A 20022-nucleotide genomic window follows, 5' to 3' on the forward strand; every position below is an offset into this window, starting at 1 on the left:
ATCAACAGATATTTTTCGGTCACCAACACTGCATGTCAGAGATGCTCCCTGGTAGGAGCCGACCTCTTACACATGCTCTGGTTGTGCCCCAGTGTCCAGTCCTACTGGGACGTGATCACAACACTGCTGACACAGTGCACTGAAGAGAATATACCGCGCACATGGGAAGCCTGCATCCTAGGGCTCTATAAAAGAACCAAACTGAATAAAATACCGGCTAGGTTCTGGGATCTGGGCCTTGTCACGGCTGAACGTCTGCTCACCAAGCGCTGGAAGAACAGCGAACCCCCACAAATTCGACATTTTTTTAATTTTTTTATTTAGGGTCATTTGTAGAGCGCTGCGTTACGCACCCCGGCGTGTCCGCGCGCTAAAACAGTGAGAGAGGCAGCGTGCAAGGAGCACAAAAGACTGGACAGACAGTTATATGGTATACAGAAAGGTTTTTAATTTAGCTCGGAATCTCGTTTCCTCCGGTTCCAGGCGCAGGTCCGCTGGTAGTTTGTTCCAATTGTTTGCCGCTAGGCATCTAAAGGACCTACCTCCCATGCGGGCTCTCTTAACTCTGGGGATCCTCAGAAAACCACCCCCTGCAGATCTGAGTGCACGTGCAGGTTGGTACACTTCAATAAGTTTGTTCAACGGGTCGGGTGCCCTACCATTCAGAATTCGGTGACACGTGCAGAGGGCTTTGTATACCACTCTTCTCCTCACAGGGAGCCAGTGTAACTTCTGGAGGGCCGCCTTCGAAGGCGCCCTTCTGGGCAGCCTAAGAATCAAACGTGCTGCTGCATTCTGCAGCACTTGCAGGCGAGCCAAGCTTTTTTCTGGAGCCCCTAGGTACAGCAGGTTTCCATAGTCTGCCCTAGCTGTCACCAGAGCGTGAACCAAGGTTTGACGGGCACCCATCGGGAGTAGGTCCAAGACCTTTCTAAGTTTCTTCAGGATCCCGAAACAAACTCCCACCACCCGGTTGATCTGTGGGCCAAACGTAAGACCCGCGTCAAACCATACCCCCAGATTGCGTGCTTCAAGGCATGGGGTTGGAGTTGGTCCTAGACAGGGTGGCCACCACGCCGACGACCACGCAGACTGGGCTCTCCCCACCACCAGTACCTCTGTCTTGCCGCCATTAAGCTTCAAACAGTTGATAGCCATCCAATCGGCAAGCTCTTCCGTGCACGACCGGAAGCCATCAGCAGCAAGACAGGGCGCGTGCGATAGGGAGATCACCAGCTGCGTATCGTCAGCCTACGAAACCAACTGAAGACCATGGCTCTCCACAATCGAGGCAACCGGCGCGACATACATATTAAAGAGGGTCGGGCTCAGAGACGAGCCCTGAGGCACGCCTTGGCCCAAACGCACCCCCTTAGAATAGCAGTCTCCTTGCCTTACTCGGAAACTTCTCCCCTTGAGGAAGTCCCGGATCCATCTCAGCGCGGTGCCCGAAATGGCGCCTCTGTTCAGACACTGTAGCAAGATGTTGTGTGCTACAGTGTCGAACGCCACGCTGAGGTCCAGCAAGATCAGAGCCATAGTTTTGCCTGCATCCACACCCTCTCTCAGATGTTCCGTGGCCATAAGGAGGGCGGATTCGGTGGAGTGGCGTGGCCTGAAGCCAAACTGCGTCGCGTGGAGCAAACCCGTCTCTTCCACATGCTTCATGATTTGGGTATTAACCACCTTTTCCGCCACTTTGGACAGAAAAGGCAGGAGGGAGATGGGCCTCAGATTTTCTAATACCTCAAAACCTATGTGGGGTTTCTTCCGGAGCGGGAGCACCACCGCCTGTTTCTACCCCTCAGGCAACTTTCCCGATCCAAAAGAGGTGTCAAGGACATGCCTTATATAAGGCTCCAGTACTTCCAGGCTGTCCGCTAACCGTTTGGGTGACACCGGATCCCACGGGGACCCTGATTTAACAGAGCGACATACCCCTACTAGTTCCTCAGGAGAAGGGGTGCAAAAGTTCGTAAGGTGCCCTGCCATCTCTGTGTCCACAAGGCATCAACATTGTCTACCACCACCTGTGAGCCACACCTACAAATCGGATTAAATCGGATTCGCCAGACCCGTCGGTTCGCCACACTGTACAGAGGTCTTAGCGACCGAAGTAGTCGAGGCTCTGTTAAGGTTGTTTAACGGGGCGGTTATCCAGGGTAATAGCCGATCCGCAGTGTTTACACCATTATAAGATGGCCGCCACGCTCCCGGGAACGTACACGTGACCTTGGTGAGGGGGCGGTTACTCAACGCGTCACGCTGGCTTGCCGGTGTTGTTGAAATAATCCCCGCCCCCGAGCTCAAACATCTACTCGAGCTCGGCGGGGATGGGTAGGTCACTACACCCGGACACAGCAGACTACAGGTGAGTGCGTTTAGCGCCTGACACAGGGGGAGCAATTACCGCTATTACAGTTTTTTAGCCTTATGAATGCAGGGATACATTTTACTTTACCGCGTTTTTCCCTATCCCTAATCCAGCCACACCTTGGGCTCAGCGCTGTAGTTCAGCCCTGCCGAACACTCATGTGGCCTCTAGGATATGATCATTAGGTGAGTAGGGGAATCTAAACATGCTTGGTTTAATGGTTTATTCAGATCACAGTGGAAGTGTGCTGCTATGCCTATTAAGCTACCGTGTGGTGTTCACATAAGCCCTGCCCAATACCTGACATGCTACAGGCAGGCATTGAGATTAATACTGCTGCATTTTTAACTTTGTATTTTTACACTCCTGTTTTTAAACCATCACCCTCACTGTCCACGGTCCTAGTCACAGTTCTAGTTATTGCGTGCGCTTCACAGCTTTACATTGCACGCTCAATACACTTGGCATGCGGTGGATGAGTAAAATCACTTTCAATACCACCAGCATGTTAGTATATTTTCTTCCTGGCAATATTGTGACTGGCAATTTTTGTTTAATTGTTTAATTACTGTTTCCTTATCCTTTCTCTATACATAGGCATAGGAGGATCCACTAAGGTAACATTACAACACATATGATACGAGCATGTTGTTGTTTTCACTTTGGTCCTGAAGAATCGCGGTAAATATACCATTAGCGAGAAACATGTTGACCACATGCACCACTAGTATCTTCTAGGGTCACACAACATAATAGGTTGACACCTAGGGAACTAACTTCACCTTTTAACCGTAGCCAGGGGACCCCCAGAATAAAGTCCATTCCGGTACCCCTTGTTACATTTTAGCCACCTTACCATAGGTATACACCACCCTGCCCACATACCCCCACTTCACCAATAGGCAGTTGGAAAAAGATCTCCGCCAAAGAGCCCCTCTCTGAGGTGTGCCCGTCGGGGATTGCACCGCCTCCCCGACGAGGAGCAACCGCCGATGATGAAGCATGACACTCCTCGGGGTGTGTGAGGCAAATACATCCAACATAATGGATGCCCCAGGGTATCATTAATATCCCCCCCTTGGTCACGCCAGCAAGAAATCCCCCCACCTCTTCTTTCTCTAGGAACAGTGCAGCAACCCCCCCTTTTTTTGATTTGACTCTCTAGTACTCAGTACGGACACTAAGCTGCTACTGGACCTTCCACCATCTTGAGTGGTTAATAGTGTCCTCTCGCCTCCCCCCTCTTTGAAACCATCTCTGTGTCCACCCATGCTGCCGCAGAGTCAGCCCCTGTCGGCGGATTCGGGAAAGTCGAGTAGATCTTCTCGACTTTAATAGAGAAATAATCGGCAATGCGGTCACACGACTCCGTGGAGCAGCTCTCCGGGTCAGTAGATGAAATTACAGTAGTAAGTGACTTGTAAATACCGAAGAGTTCTTTGGCCGAATTTTCCGCCCCCGAGATTTGTCCTGCGTAGTAGGCTGCCTTAGACTTTTTGATCAGCCGGTGATGAAGGCGTCTTTTTCCCAAGAACAATTCCCTAGCTTGAGTGTCATAAGACACCCTCCAGGCTTTTTCAGCTCGCCTACATTCCGCCTTTGTTTTCCTTAGCTCGCCACTAAACCATGGGGCTGAGCGTTCTTTCCGGGCACATGCGGAGGTGTGGCAGAGTGGAGCTGTCTGATCAAGCGCTTCCGTGATGCACTGATTGAGGTTCGAGACCGCCGTTTCTATGTCTTCGCCAGCAGGCTGGCCCTCCCTACTTAAGGCTTGGTATGCCTCTTTTACTAATTGGGCGAGGGCCGAAGGCACAATACTACGCCCAGAGGAGACGGCGGGGCTGAGGAAATTTCCCATTGCGCAGCTCTGGGATGATACCCTGAACTCCTTCCAGCAAGCAAGCCTGGAGCAAGGAATCACTTGAGAATTGACCCTCTTTCGGGACTGACCATAGACATGGGATAGGGCGGTAACCTCACACGCCCATCATCTTCTTCCCCGTCAGCAACAGGACACATGACACATCACGTGGTTCTACAACGCGGCAATAACACAAAGACAAAATGTAAAATGTATCAGACACCCCCTCGCGCCCCTGATATTGGCGCCCTCTTGAACACTAGGCACAACCACACTACCCCCCCCCCCCCCCTATTTGTGTACCTGAGGGAGTTTTTTTTCGCTTTTTTTTCCCTACTTCTCTCCCCTGTTTTATCCCATCTCCCTACAACGGTTACGTTATAAAACCAGGGTATTTTCCCCACTGGTAAGACTAATTCGCATTTGCATATATGTTATTAGTTATTACACTTCCTTTGGCGCTCAGAACCTTTCATATGCTCCTATGGTACACGATTCATTGACTGCAGGGAATGGCCAGGGAACACGATATCCCAGGGAGAACATGCAGCCTCACACTACGACGCATCGTCATGTCTTCCCCTGAGCTGTCACCAGTACCAGACGACACCGCACATACCGGAATATACGATACATCATATTCGAACTCAACAGTTTACCTATAAGAACGCCGCTGTGCATGAACAGTCTTCTTACACACCGCTATTAAATATTGTAGCCGCCATGATGTTGTGAAAACTGTAGATGATGTAAGGTTTTTTTTTGTATCTTTATTTCATATTCCACTGATTGCTGTCGTTGTCTGTACTGACTATAACTGCTATGACTAAGAAATGCTAATAAAATATATTCAAACAAAAAATGAAAAAATAAATAAATAAATAAATAACGTACAACAGCTTAGGAAAAAAGAAATACCAGTAACATTAAATACAGAAGCTGTTTCCATCAAGACCAAATCAAAACACCTAAAAGTGACTGAATTCGGCAAATTCCTAATTTACTCAAGCATGTCCCTAAATTGCAGATTTGTAAAGTGTGACAAGAAACTCTTAAGAAGTAATTGAAGTAAAGTGCACTAACTTACGGGTGCAAAAAGCGACGGCGAACTGCTCTGCCAATCAATGCCCCCATGCTGAGTGGTGGCCTGAGTAAAAGCATCCATGAAAACTAAAAATAAGCCAAACTTAAGCAAATGCTCGACTTATGATATGTGTAGAGAGAAGAGCCAGTGTTGAAATCAGCATATTCAGGACAATGTCGGAAACTTTGCCGCCCAGTATACCATCCCTAATGCAAACAAAGTTATCCTCCAAACAAAGTGATAGTCAGCAAACTCTTCATAAACAACACAGGTGGAAATAATCCTTTTAAACATGCGGCGGAGTTAATCTAGAAACACGTGACTGCAAGCTGAGCCAACAAATAAGAGAAACACGTGACTGTCTGCAGTTATACTCTGCTCATTCACTATCTTTACTACGTAAAAATGAGACCAAGCACAATGCAAAGGAAAAGTGATAATCACAACAATTGTAGAAAGCCCAAAATGCAGCGATTGCTGCCTAAATTAACAATAAATTATAACCTTAAATCTGATGTTGCAGATCCCTCACAATCTCAATTCAAAATATAATGATGAAAAGACTTTGGTAGCGCGTCAGACACAAATGTTTAAATGCACCCCTTTGTTGAAATCAAAAGGAAAAAGAAAATGAAACAATGCCCCATGCATAATTATTCACCAGGACTCCTGCTTATGCACAGAATACAACTCGATTTTTCCAGGCGGCTTCTGATGTTTCGTAATATGTAACTGCTAGTGCAGCTGCTCAGGATGCTACATAACCAGGCGGGACAGAATAAGAATGAATGATAGTCAAAGGTCCAATACGCTCAATTTTTCCCCAAATTCTTTTCTTACATGCTCGAAGGCACGAATATAAGGAATAAGACCCCAGCATACCCCCAGCGGACAGAGACCAGCCGCCCGCCTCCTAGGAGGCCAACTACTCTGCATGTAGTAATCACAGACAGGGCAGCGCCACTTGGAAAACACGACGACGACGACAAGCTGCAAAAGACAGCCTCGCTAGGATGTGCTGTTGATTATTTATTCATTCAGCAGGCTTCGCTGCGCTCCAGTTCTCCATCTATTCACAGTCAGACACAGGCACGCTTTCTATAGCACAGTCAACTCGCTGTTGCAGCTCCTTGTTGCAGCATGCCTGGGGGTGGTCCGGCGTCCCGAATTATGCATTTAGTGCGGTAATGCGGACACCAGCACTGCAATGCCCTGGCGTCACGCCTGATGCGTGATACTTGGCAGGGCTGCTAAGGGTATCCAGGCGTTGGGGCCGTCGGGTAGATGAAGTTAACTGTTGCCCAGAGTCACATGATGCTGAGCTGCGGCCAATGCTGGGTCTCGAGCAGTGAGCCCTGTGCTCCGGAGTCAGCTGCTCTGGCCGCTGCGACACACCTGTCCCCGGAGCCCTGTGCTCCAGAGTGAGCTGCTCTGGCTGCTGCGCCACACCTGGTCCCCGGAGCCCTGTGCTCCGGAGTCAGCTGCTCTGGCCGCTGCGCCACACCTGTCCCGGAGCCCTGTGCGCCGGAGTCAGCTGCTCTGGACGCTGCGCCACACCTGTCCCGGAGCCCTGTGCGCTGGAGTCAGCTGCTCTGGCCGCTGCACCACACCTGTCCCTGGAGCCCTGTGCTCCGGTGTCGGTTGCTCTGGCCTCTGCGCCACACCTGTCCCCGGAGCCCTGTGCTCCGGAGTCAGCTGCTCTGGCCACTGCGCCACACCTGTCCCGGAGCCCTGTGCGCCACAGTCAGCTGCTCTGGATGCTGCGCCACACTTGTCCTGGAGCCCTGTGCGCCAGAGTCAGCTGCTCTGGCCGCTGCGCCACACCTGTCCCCGGAGCCCTGTGCGCCGGAGTCGGCTGCTCTGGCCACTGTGCCACACCTGTCCCTGGAGCCCTGTGCTCCGGAGTCGGTTGCTCTGGCCGCTGCGCCACACCTGTTCCCGGAGCCCTGTGCTCCGGAGTCAGCTGCTCTGGCCGCTGCGCCACACCTGTCCCCGTAGCCCTGTGCCGGAGTCAGCTGCTCTGGCCGCTGCGCCACACCTGTCCCCGGAGCCCTGTGCACCTGAGTCAGCTGCTCTGGCCGCTGCGCCACACCTGTCCCCGGAGCCCTGTGCTCTGGCGTCAGCTGCTCTGGCCGCTGCGCCACCCCTGTCCCCGGAGCCCTGTGCACTGGAGTCAGCTGCTCTAGCCGCTGCGCCACACCTGTCCCAGGAGCCCTGTGCTCCGGAGTCAGCTGCTCTGGCCGCTGCGCCACACCTGTCCCCGGAGCCCTGTGCCCTGGAGTCAGCTGCTCTGGCCGCTGCGCCACACCTGTCCCCAGAGCCCTGCGCTCCGAAGTCAGCTGCTCTGACCGCTGCGCCACACCAGTCCCCGGAGCCCTGCGCTCCGGAGTCAGCTGCTCTGGCCGCTGAGCAACACCTGTCCCCAGAGCCTCAATACTGAGGCTGACTTGGGAAACTGACGGGTTTATTGAGTGGGATGGAAAGTTGGATCCCTTTCTTAGAACTGTGGCTGTCACTCTTATATGTCCATTTATAAATTAACTGACACTCTTTAGCTTCTCTTGCTCCTTTTCTTCCCTGGGGTGAAATGTTTAAACATTTAATACAAAGATACATTTAAAACCTCTATTCTCCACAATTATTTTGACTCCTATTGCTCTTTATTTGTGCTATTGTACTGATGTTTTACATTGTTTTCTTCAACATAATAAAGCTTTTCAAACTTTAAAACCTCTGCTTTGGAGTCAGTGGAGGCTGGGCCTGGCAGGACTCATTGCTGGTGCTGACTCTGCCACGAATGACCCGGAGGCTATTCACACTCACAGGCAGAGAAGAGCTCAGCAGCTTCCGTTGCTTGTGCTGTCGCTGCCGCCGCTGACCCGGACGGTATTACCTACATAGGCCAGGGAGAGGCTCAGCCTGCTGCTGGTACTGACTCTGCTGCGAGTGACCCAGAAGAAGGAAAGTGTCAGTGCAATGAAAGTAAAGAGGCTTTAAACATCCCGGAAGTGAATATATTCCCTAGTTACTGAGGAGGGGGCAGAGTGGAGGTGAGTCCAGTGGTGTAGAGGGGAGGTGAGTCCAGGGGTGTAGAGGGGAGGTGAGTCCGGGGGTGTAGAGGGGAGGTGATTCCGGGGGTGTAGAGGGGAGGTGAGTCCGAGGGGGGAGGAGAGGAGGTGAGTCCAAGGTGTAGCGGGGAGGTGAGTCCAGGGGTGTAGCGGGGAGGTGAGTCCGGGGGTGTAGAGGGGAGGTGAGTCCGGGGGTGTAGAGGGGAGGTGAGTCCGGGGGGGGGGGGGAGAGGAGGTGAGTCCAAGGTGTAGCGGGGAGGTGAGTCCAGGGGTGTAGAGGGGAGGTGAGTCCAGGGGTGTAGAGGGGAGGTGAGTCCGGGGGGGGGGAGAGAGAGGAGGTGAGTCCAGGGGTGTAGAGGGGAGGTGAGTCCGGGGGTGTAGAGGGGAGGTGAGTCCGGGGGGGGGGTGGGGGGGGAGAGGAGGTGAGTCCAGGGGTGTAGAGGGGAGGTGAGTCCGGGGGTGTAGAGGGGAGGTGAGTCCGGGGGGGGGTGGGGGGGAGAGGGGAGGTGAGTCCAGTGGGGAGAGGGGAGGTGAGTCCAGGTCCAGGGGTGTAGAGGGGAGGTGAGTCCGGGGGTGTAGAGGGGAGGTGAGCCGGGGGGGGTGGGGGGTGAGAGGAGGTGAGTCCAAGGTGTAGCGGGGAGGTGAGTCCAGGGGTGTAGAGGGGAGGTGAGTGTCCGGGGGGGGGGGAGAGAGGAGGTGAGTCCAGGGGTGTAGAGGGGAGGTGAGTCCGGGGGTGTAGAGGGGAGGTGAGTCCGGGGGGGGGGTGGGGGGGGGGAGAGGGGAGGTGAGTCCAGTGGGAAGAGGGGAGGTGAGTCCAGGTCCAGGGGTGCAGAGTGGAGGTGAGTCCAGGGGTGTAGAGGGGAGATGAGTCCGGGGGGTTGGGGGGGGGTAGAGAGGAGGTGAGTCTAGGGGGGAGAGGGGAGGTGAGTCCGGTGGGGAGAGGGGAGGTGAGTCCGGTGGGGAGAGGGGAGGTGAGTCCAGGGGAGCAGAGTGGAGGTGAGTCCAGGGGTGTAGAGGGGAGGTGAGTCCGGGGGTGTAGAGGGGAGGTCAGTCCAGGGGTGTAGAGGGGAGGTGAGTCCGGGGGTGTAGAGGGGAGGTGAGTCCAGTGGGGAGAGGGGAGGTGAGTCCAGGGGCGCAGAGTGGAGGGGAGTCCAGGGGTGTAGAGGGGAGGTTAGTCCCGGGGGGGGGGGGAGAGGAGGTGAGTCCAGGGGTGTAGAGGGGAGGTGAGTCCAGGGGTGTAGAGGGGAGGTGAGTCCGGGGGGGGGAGGGGAGAGAGGAGGTGAGTCCAGGGGTGTAGAGGGGAGGTGAGCCCAGGGGTGTAGAGGGGAGGTGAGTCCAGGGGGGAGAGGGGAGGTGAGTCCATGGATGTAGAGGGGCGGTGAGTCCAGGGGTGTAGCGGGGAGGTGAGTCCAGGGGGGAGAGGGGAGGTGAGTCCAGGGGTGAAGAGGGGAGGTGAGTCCAGGGGTGTAGAGGGGAGGTGAGTCCAGGGGTGTAGAGGGGAGGTGAGTCCATGGGTGTAGAGGGGAGGTGAGTCCAGGGGTGTAGAGGGGAGGTGAGTCCGGGGGGGGGAGAGAGGAGGTGAGTCCAGGGGTGTAGAGGGGAGGTGAGTCCAGGGGTGTAGCGGGGAGGTGAGTCCAGGGGTGTAGAGGGGAGGTGAGTCCAGGGGTGTAGAGGGGAGGTGAGTCCAGGGGTGTAGAGGGGAGGTGAGTCCAGGGGGGAGAGGGGAGGTGAGTCCAGGGGTGTAGAGGGGCGGTGAGTCCAGGGGTGTAGAGGGGCGGTGAGTCCAGGGGTGTAGAGGGGCGGTGAGTCCAGGGGTGTAGAGGGGAGGTGAGTCCAGGGGGGAGAGGGGAGGTGAGTCCAGGGGTGTAGAGGGGAGGTGAGTCCAGGGGTGTCGAGGGGAGGTGAGTTCAGGGGTGGGTAGAGAGGAGGTGAGCCCAGGGGTGTGGACGGGAGGTGAGCCCAGGGGTGTAGAGGGGAGGTGAGCCCAGGGGTGTAGATGGGAGGTGAGCCAAGGGGTGTAGAGGGGAGGTGAGCCAAGGGGTGTAGAGGGGAGGTGAGTCCAGGGGTAAGAGAGGAGGTGAGTCCAGGGCGGAGAGGGGAGGTGAGTCCAGGGGTGAAGGGGAGGTGAGTCCAGGGGCGTAGAGAGGGGAGGTGAGTCCAGGGGTGTAGAAAGGGGAGGTGAGTCCAGGGGTGTAGAGGGGAGGTGAGTCCAGGGGGGAGAGGAGAGGTGAGTCCAGGGGTGAAAGGGAGGTGAGTCCCGAGGGGAGCTCTATTGACTTAAGGAACTAAAAGGCAGACGGGTTAAGAAACGCCATTTCTCCTGATTGTGAAACAACTGTTGTTCCGACTGACGATGCTTGTATGCTGGATGTCATGTAGCAGATCTTTGGTTATAAGAGCTTTAGATCTGAGAGGTATTTTCTCCTGAAGGGATGTCTTTCCACATTTCTGGACAGAATATCACCTCTTCTAAATGATTCATATTTAAAGGTTTTCCTAATGACCCTTAATTGTGTGTTGTACAATATTTGAAAGCATATGAGCTTTGCTCATTGGGATTCAAGCAAGATGCTGAAGGCCATTTGTTGATTGCCAAAAGCCATATGGTCCTGTCAGATCAGCTGATCTGGTCAGGTGGGTTGGGCATTTTATGGCAGAAGACGGGGTTGACATGAGTAAATTTGGGCACACTCAGTCAGGGGCTCAGTGGTGCCCAAAACATTTTTATTATGCACCAGGTTAGATGATCTAATGATTGTATAGATTGGTCATCTGATTTTACTTTCAAGACATTTTATTATAAACCAATATCCAATGTGCCATCTGTGCTCGTTGACTAGCTTTAAACAAGCATAATCTCAGCCTCTGGTCCGGGCACAGGATGAGGATTATTCCAGTGTTAGTCAACATGTGCATTAGATGTGAATTAGGTCCTGAATATTATGTTGGTGTTGGGTATACTCCATCACAACAGTGACAGAATATGCATACCGTCAACATGAGGGTCCTTCTACTTGATTTAAATGCAGATGGGCCTTCAGTGTGTCCATAATGCGACTACTTTGTCTCCGCCGTGGCATAACTTCTCCAACAGCCCTCAGGAGTAAGCGCCATTGGAGAAATGGCTACATGCCCGTCCAGTTTAGATCCTGGACATGTAGTAATGTTATGCTGTTTCTTACTACCAGAAGGAACAATAAAAGCATTATAATGATCCACTCACCATGGGAGAAGACTCTCATAGTGAAAGGAGCATTATATTTTTTGTTTACAAAAAGAAAATCTAGTTCCAGGATTTTCTTTTTGCAAACAGTAAACAATTACTCCATGCTACAGGGCTGCGTCCTGCTGGCACAGCCCCGTAGAAGAGAGTAATACACATTGCCAGGAACTGCCGTCATGTTTTGATAAATGACTGGCGTACGGCCTCTCCACCATGGGTATGGAGTAATATACTCCGTTCCCTAAGCAAAACTGCAGGCCATCCTCCAAGTAATAAATCAAGCCCTTAATCTTATATTCCATAATTGTGTCTTGTTTGAATATGTTCATTTGAAGTCCCTCTCTAGTCTTTGAATGTTCTGTTTTGGGTTGGACGTTACCTTGTTTGATGTATTGAGCAGAGGGCAGGAAAGGCCTCTTTAGGAAGGGGCCAGGTCTTATAGGTATTGTGCCTTTAACAGGTTGGATCTGTGATTCATCTGGAGTTGCTGTCTTTAGTGACAAAAGTTTCACTTTCATGACCTCCTGGAGGGTTCTGCTCTATAGTGGAATTCCGGATCGTTACAATTCCGTTTGATCACAGTGACTTTTTGTTCTTCTGGAAGTGAAGTTCCAAGGTGTTGATCTTTTGGTCAATTGAGCAAAGAGAGAGGAATAGTTTTGGTGCCTCTGATTGATAAAGGGACATGTATGCTCTGATTAGTCACTGAATTGATGGTCAATGTAGTTTTTGTGTTTGACTGTCTTAATGGCCGCTGCGAATATTGCAGCAAAGATTGAGAAGCATAATCCTCACCTTAGTATAGTCAAGAGAATTGATAGTTCTTGACACAAAACTTGCTAAACCTTTTATCCTTCAAAATCTTCTGTTACGTTGTACACTCCAGTGCACAGGAACAGTATCCAGCTCACAGAAAGCACTTTAAATGTTCAATTATGGCATACACTCCAGTGCACAGGAACAGTATCCAGCTCACAGAAAGCCCTTTAAATGTTCAATTATGGCATACACTCCAGTGTGCGTGAACAGCTTCCTCTTTAAGATGCATGTATGATACCCCTCCATCTCTAGGATTCTCTGAGGCCACATATCATGTGTTGCTATGTACTGCAGGACAGGAATTAGTTTATAACATTCTTCAGCCAGACAACCGTCATCGCAAATGTACTATCAAAAGTTCCCATGCTTCTCTGTTTTAAAAAAACATATTTTATTAATGTTTATGCTTAACAATCCAGCGTGACAGCGAATTATATGTAACAAAATGCATATATGAGTTTCCTACTGTAATCAGTGGGCGATCATTTCAACGTACTAATATTCTGTAAAGCGGTGTTACCACCATAGGAGATGCAGTGACAGTGTTGTAACTCGTAGTAGCAGTGCTGGTGTCACTGTTATGTTGGTTCATTCTACATCAACTTAACCTAGCCCCGCCTTCCTGTAAATTACAACCAAACATTCCCACCCCCTCCCTTCCCTAGACTCTCTCCTGTCCTCCCATGAGCCGATAAATAAATGGTTTAGTCCCGGTTTGTATGTATATTTCAAATTAATTGGTTTACAGCTGTGCGTGTATCTTGTTAATTCATGTCTGGGGGGATCTGTTTTTGGTTTTCTATGTTTTGTATTGGTGGGTGAGTATCTAAACTACAGCGTCTTAATGTAATGAAGCATCAGAGGATTTTAAAGAGTTCAAGCACTGCGTCCCATTCTAGTGAAATAGGGGCCTTTCTTAATCCCCTGGTTTCCTCCCTCCTTATTGCCATGCTTTCGGCTCTTCCCCATCTGACTACATCTCTAAGCCAGGTCAGCATTGCAGGGGGCAATGCGGATTTCCACCTAGTAGTAATTGAGGGTTTTTCCAATATTAGGGATAAGTTCGCAAATCGGGTTGCACTGTTTGTTTCTTGCGTTTACGGCGCAGTCCTAGTATACAGTATTCTGCGGTGTGTCCCCCTATTATGTTCGTAACAGTTCCTTAGACCTTCATCACATTAGCCCAGAAGGGGAGCAATCGAGGACAAGCCCATAACATATGTAGAAGATCAGCAGTCTGTGCAAACCATTGGGGACAGTGATCTCCCACCTCCGGGTACATCTTTTTTTAATCGGTGCGGTGTAAGGTAGGCCCTTTGTAACACCATGTGTTGAATACGTTTTAATTTGGCATTGCAGGATACTTTTTTGGGGTATTCTAATGTGATATCCCATTCTTTGTCAATTGTTTCTTTACCTATATCAGTGCTCCACTTTTCTCTGAGCGCCTCCAGTGAAACTGCTGTGTGGGAGCGAATTCCCTTGTACAGCCATAGGGTTAAATGCCTTCGATTGCCTATAAGGTGTAATGTATGTACTAAATTGTGTGTGGGGGCTCTCTGCTATCTGGTGCCCAGTTCCGTCTAATGTACCTACTGATTCTCGCACATAGAATGTAAAGTGAATTTGGTACCACTTGCTTTCTAACAAAGTTCGCCTGGTCTAATAAAACACTGTCAGCGAACAGCATCCCAACAGTGCTCACACCATCTCATGTCCATCCCATGTCCATCCGGAGATGCTTCTAGTTTTTATTACTCTTGTTTGTGTGGGGATCCCTAACAATGGAACATTGGGGGCGTAGGGGAGTAACCTCTTAGTGTATTGGATTGTTTTTTTTCAATACCTGAGGGATGTTTTCAGCAAAGGGGTAGCCGCTATTGGGGTCCTTCCTCCAGGCAATAACAGGGTATGGAGGGTCTTCTGCTCTGGTGTCTGTTGCGTCATCCCTGTCTCATGGAGGCAGTCCAGTATGATAGCCTTTAAAGTTGACTCCCATAGCAGTGTGCCTCAAAGTCCGCGACCCCCAAGCCTCCCTGGTCAGTACTTTTCAAGAGCCCCACTCTTCTGCAGCCCCCACCCCATATTAATTCTGAAAGCAGCATGTTCAAGGTTTTGAAGATAGTTTTTGGTACTACTACTACGGGCAGATTTGTGAAATAATGAAAAGATCAAGAAGAAATGAAAGTCCTGACCAGGTGGAGTGACAATATAGCCGAGGGAAAACACAAGACACAGAACTGTATAGAGAGTATGTACAAGAAAATACGAAAAGAAATTGTAAGTATACACGAGAAAGAGAGAGTAAGTAGAGCAACCGAGAAAGAGAATGACTCTTCTACTGAAGAGGTAGACAACGGGAATCCCTCCAGGATAGCGTATGTAGGTAGAACTAGACTTTCCGACAGACATTCACGTCCAGATTACAAGAAAACTGTTCCTTCTCCAGTACAAGAACAATGTTCTCTTGAGCAAGTATTCCAAGCTACCGATCACATTCTGAAATCACGAATAGGTTATAGTGAACTTAGTACTATGCATGAACAAGAACTAGCCCGATCAGCAGTCCGATGGACTACTGACTCTACCACATTTCCAGATGAAATAGTGGCACAAACGTTTCTGAAACTGCCCCCAGCCGAGCAGCGACTGGTGGGTATGTATATGATCCAGCACCTCATCACATTGTATGAGGAACAACATTCTGATCCAGGTCCATTGCACGATGTATTAAACGAGTTACTCCAATACAGATGGAAAGGTCTAGGTACCGATTTAATTAGTGTCATTCTAGAACAGCGCCACAAATACCGAACGTTTCTGAATCCACATTTTGTTCACGTCTCACCTCCAGAAAGGAAATCATTTTACATAGATAGACAGAATCCGTTACGAGAAGTACATCCAGTCAAGAAAGAAGGTGGTGGTCTAGAACGAGTATTTGTTTACACCCCCATTACAAAGATGGAACTCTTAGAGATGAAAAAGTTAATTCCCTGTCACGATAAAGATCCAGCAGGGTTCCACCGCGAATTAAAGGACATGCTCCGTATGGGAGAATACACGTATCCTGATATCATTAAAATGCTAAAGGTCCTGTTGCCTGCGGGCATATACGAAAAACTTAAAGAAAAAGAATGGGAGGTGGGAGAGAAAAAGATAGATTGGACAGCTCTAGAAGCTGAAGATAATTTACGAGTACCAGGTACCGGTCTTGGGGAGAAATGTAAAGATTTGCCCGAGTTATTGATACAAGTTTTGCCAAGATTACTAGCCACGAAAAAGGAAGACTGGGATGCCATCTCAGCCTGCAAACAGAAACAAGACGAAGATACTAGTGATTTCTATTCTAGATTTGAAAAATGTTTTATTATTAATAGTGGTCTGAAAACAAGTAGTGAATCGTATCCTCATCTTTTTGTTACTAAACTAGTCGAGAATTCAAGTCCACAAGTTAAAAATCGAGTACTGAAAGTCGAAAGTACCTGGCAAGCTAATACTCCGTCACAAATGTTACAAATGCTCCAGTATCACCAGAACAGAATCAGGGAAGAGCAAGAACACGAAAGGAGACGTATGAAAGACACAAAAATGAAAGTATTAGTTGCACAATCTGTTCCACAAGACAGTCAGAAGAGGGGTACGAATCAAGCCAGTCATCCTGCAGTTCCCGTTAAAGGGACCTGCAATTACTGTAAACAGCCAGGTCATTTTATAAACGAGTGTGCAGTTCTGAAACACAACATAGCTACTGGTAAAACTAAAGAAAGACCACGTCCGCCTAGACCAGAACAAGTTTCACAGACTTCCCAGCCACCACAGAATGCACAACAGACAGTTACAGTACCGCAGCCTATAGCTGCGACACAGCACGTTACACAACAGATGTACCAGTATGCACAGAGTATCCAGATTATCAGCCGTATTCATGAAACAGCCTAGAGAGGGAGGTAGGCTTGCCTCTCATCGAGATACCTGTAGATCAAGAGGGTCCCTATGTACACAGTCAAGTATTAGGGAAAGATAGAAAGTTTCTGATTGATACAGGGGCAAGTAGGACTACCATCAGTCATGACGAGGTTCCAGGGGCTCCGCTCTCAGGCTCTAGAAATGTTTCCCTTGGATTTTCAGGAAAGCCGATTGTTAATGAAATTTCAAAACCAGTTACTCTAGAGGTCGGTCCATTGTCCCGAACTACTGATTTGTTACTCACGAAATCTTGTCCAGAAAATTTGTTAGGCATTAAGACATTAAAAGAATTAGGAGCAGTAATTAGTTGTTCCCCAGAGGGGGTTCGCCTGTTTTTGAGAGACTTCAAAGGTCATTATGTATTACGTGATTTTGATCCAAGATTATTGAATGTACCACAGCATTTATGGGCACAAGGTCCAACTGATGTAGGTTGTATGCATATCACATCCCATCGTGTGACTCTAAAGCAAGGTGTTGTTCTACCACGAATCAGACAGTACAAATTGCCACCTGAGGCTGTAGCAGCCTTATCCAAAATTATTGACGAGCTTAGAGCTCAAGGAGTAGTTGTAGAAACTGACTCCAATGTATGTAATTCTCCTATCATTCCAGTCATGAAACGTACTGATCCAAATGCACCTCCAGTATATCGATTAGTGATTGACCTTCGAGAACTTAATAAATGTATCATACCCCAGTACCCAGTGGTTCCAGATATTTCATCCCTATTGACAGCCATTGATTCTGAAGCTACGTTCTTCACAGTTATCGATCTCAAAAACGCATTTTTCAGTGTCCCCATTCATCCAGACAGCCAGTTTCTTTTCGGATTCTGTTTAAATGGAAGGAGCTATAAATTTACACGAGCTCCTCAAGGTTTCACAGAAAGTCCTAGTATTTACAGTCAAGCACTTAAGAGACAACTAGACAACATTCACATGCCAACTGACACTGCCCTGCTCCAGTATGTCGATGATCTACTGATCACAGCCCGTTCTGAACGTGACTGCGAGCGTGCGTCACTTACAGTTCTGTATTTTCTGGCCGAGATGGGGCACAAGGTGTCCCCTTCCAAATTACAATTCTGTGTCCAGCAAGTGGTCTACTTAGGACACTTACTGTCCAAGAGGGGTAGGCAGTTGACACCTGACCGTATCCAGTTAATAGTACATCTTCCACAGCCCAAGACTCAGAAGGAGGTACGAGCTTTTATCGGCCTCACTTCTTACTGTAGACAATGGATTCCTCAGTATGCATTTCTAGCCAAGCCACTGATACAGTTAACAGCACAGGAGGCAGCCACATCGACTGTCCTCCCTTGGACCCAGGAACATACACTTGTTTTTAATGAATTAAAGAAAGCTTTATGCCAAGCACCTGTTCTAGCAACACCGAACTACAGTAAGCCTTTTACACTTTTTGTTACAGAACGTGATGTACTGCATTATCTGTTCTCACACAAGATCAAGCAGGACAATACAAGCCCTGTGCTTATTTTTCTAGCGCATTAGATCCAGTAGCCCAGGCTCTGCCTGCGTGCCTCAAGTCAGTTTCAGCCACAGCTCTAGCCATCAGACAAAGTGATTCCATAGTGTTAGGACACTCCCTGACAGTACAAGTTCCCCACTCCGTGGAAGTTCTTTTAAACCGAACACAGACTCAGCACTTGACAATTGCACGTTTAACAGGTTATGAACTGACACTGTTCCAGCCACACATAGAAATCAGACGCTGCAACATTCTAAATCCTGCTACACTGTTACCCTCAGTTTCTCCTAATCCTGCCACACATGACTGTGTGGAAGTAGTTAACACTATGACAAAGCCAAGACAAGATTTGACAGATATTGCATTACCTGATCCCGACCTGACACTTTATGTGGATGGTTCATGTATGAGAACAAGTACAGGAGAACTAGTAGCCGCATATGCAGTGACTACTGAAACTGAAGTTATAGAAACACACCGTATTGATACCCTGTCTGCTCAAGCAGCAGAGCTAGTCGCTCTGACTCAAGCCTGCATACGTGCCAGGAACCTGAAAGTAAACATATACACAGATTCACGTTATGCATTCGGAGTCGTACACAACTTTGGAGTGCTCTAGCAAGAAAGAGGTTTCATGACTTCGCATGGAACCAAGATCCAGCATGGTCTCCTTATTCAAGCTCTGTTAGATGCAATACATTTACCGACAGCTATTGCTATCATGAAGTGCAAGGCACATACGAAAGTCACTGATATCATTTCCCAGGGTAACGATCTAGCAGATCGAACAGACAAGCTTACAGCTCAGACTCCAGACATTCCAGTTAACAAGACACTGACACTCATTCCAGATCAGACTACTTGTATGACAGTTAAGGACCCTACACAAGATGTCATAGATATCCAGTCACATGCTACTCCCGAAGAAATCAAGAAATGGTCCGAACAAGGAGGGGTCCAGACAGATCAAGGATGGTTGACGAAGGGAAAAGCCACATGGTTTCTCCCCGACTCTATGGTTCAAGTCATTATTAATACCGCACATAGTCCAGTACATCTAGGAGAAAAAGCTATGTTAGACAGCATCCAGAACATTTGGTTTAACAAACATTTACGAGCTGCAGCCAAGCAGAAAGTACGTACCTGTATGATCTGTTGTCAGTTCAATCCAGGTAAAAGTGTCCCGGTGGAACAAGGAGGATTCCAACCTCCTGACCACCCTTTTGAAGTCCTCCAGATGGATTATATTCAGATGGAGCGATGTCGAGGTTTCAAGTATGTCCTCGTAGTTGTATGCGCTTTGTCCTTATTTATTGAGCTATCTGTTTATTCAATGTATTAAAAAATAGACCCGGTAATTAATTATTTATTTACCACAAGACCGGACCCTTTAGCAGAGGCAACTGATGTGTTCTGTCAAGACTGGAGGCAGGCATGCATGTCCCCTGTTCTCCATGATCGTGAAGCTTATGGCACAGGTCAGGAGACAGAAGATGAACCTGTTGTTATGGACACTGGTTTGGAGATTGCAAGCTTGGTTTCCAATTCTTCTTGACCTTTCTTTGGATTCTCCAATCCGTGATCCCCAGGCTCAATACATTCTAAGGGATGTCTAAGGAAACTGCCACCAGGAAGGTTACAGGGAACGCATCCTCTGGTATGTAGACTTCTCGGAGAAATCAGACTTTCAATTCCTCCCCTAACCTTGATATTCACAATTGTAGGACATGAATGTTGTTCTGCACTTCTTGGAATCTTGGCAGGACAAACAGTTTCTTTCCAGAAAGGAATTGTTGAGTAATATATCTAGTTTGTCATGTCTTATAGTAGGTAAATGGGTCTCTGATGTCAGAGCCCTGGATATTTCTTTCAGAGTGTACACACTGGAAGTGGTTACCTTCACAGTGTCAAGAAATTCCAAATCGCACACTAGGATAGTTGAATATCTGGCATTGCCAGGCAATCCTAAATTGTGCGTAACTTGTGCAGAGTAAGTTGTTTACGCGGGTATGAGACCTTAACACTGGAGGTGAGACTCCCTGGGACAAAACAGCTGCTCACTGCAATCAAGAAACCATTTATGCCGGTTCCCCCAGCAACAAATGTTTCGGTGGATTATGGCCAAGGATGGAA

The 20022-nt window shown here is 49.1% G+C and overlaps 1 protein-coding gene and 1 pseudogene across 1 annotated transcript in view; both read left to right on the forward strand.

The window, feature by feature from the left end:
- LOC147737767 (uncharacterized) overlaps positions 1-20022 on the forward strand; it is a 408580-nt gene that overhangs the window by 371169 nt on the left and 17389 nt on the right. The gene's annotated exons all lie outside the window — the stretch shown is intronic.
- On the forward strand, positions 15094-16361 carry LOC147737770 (uncharacterized; annotated as a pseudogene).

The sequence above is a fragment of the Lissotriton vulgaris genome, chromosome 1_1 (assembly GCF_964263255.1).
Source record: "Lissotriton vulgaris chromosome 1_1, aLisVul1.2, whole genome shotgun sequence".
Classification (NCBI taxonomy): domain Eukaryota; kingdom Metazoa; phylum Chordata; class Amphibia; order Caudata; family Salamandridae; genus Lissotriton; species Lissotriton vulgaris.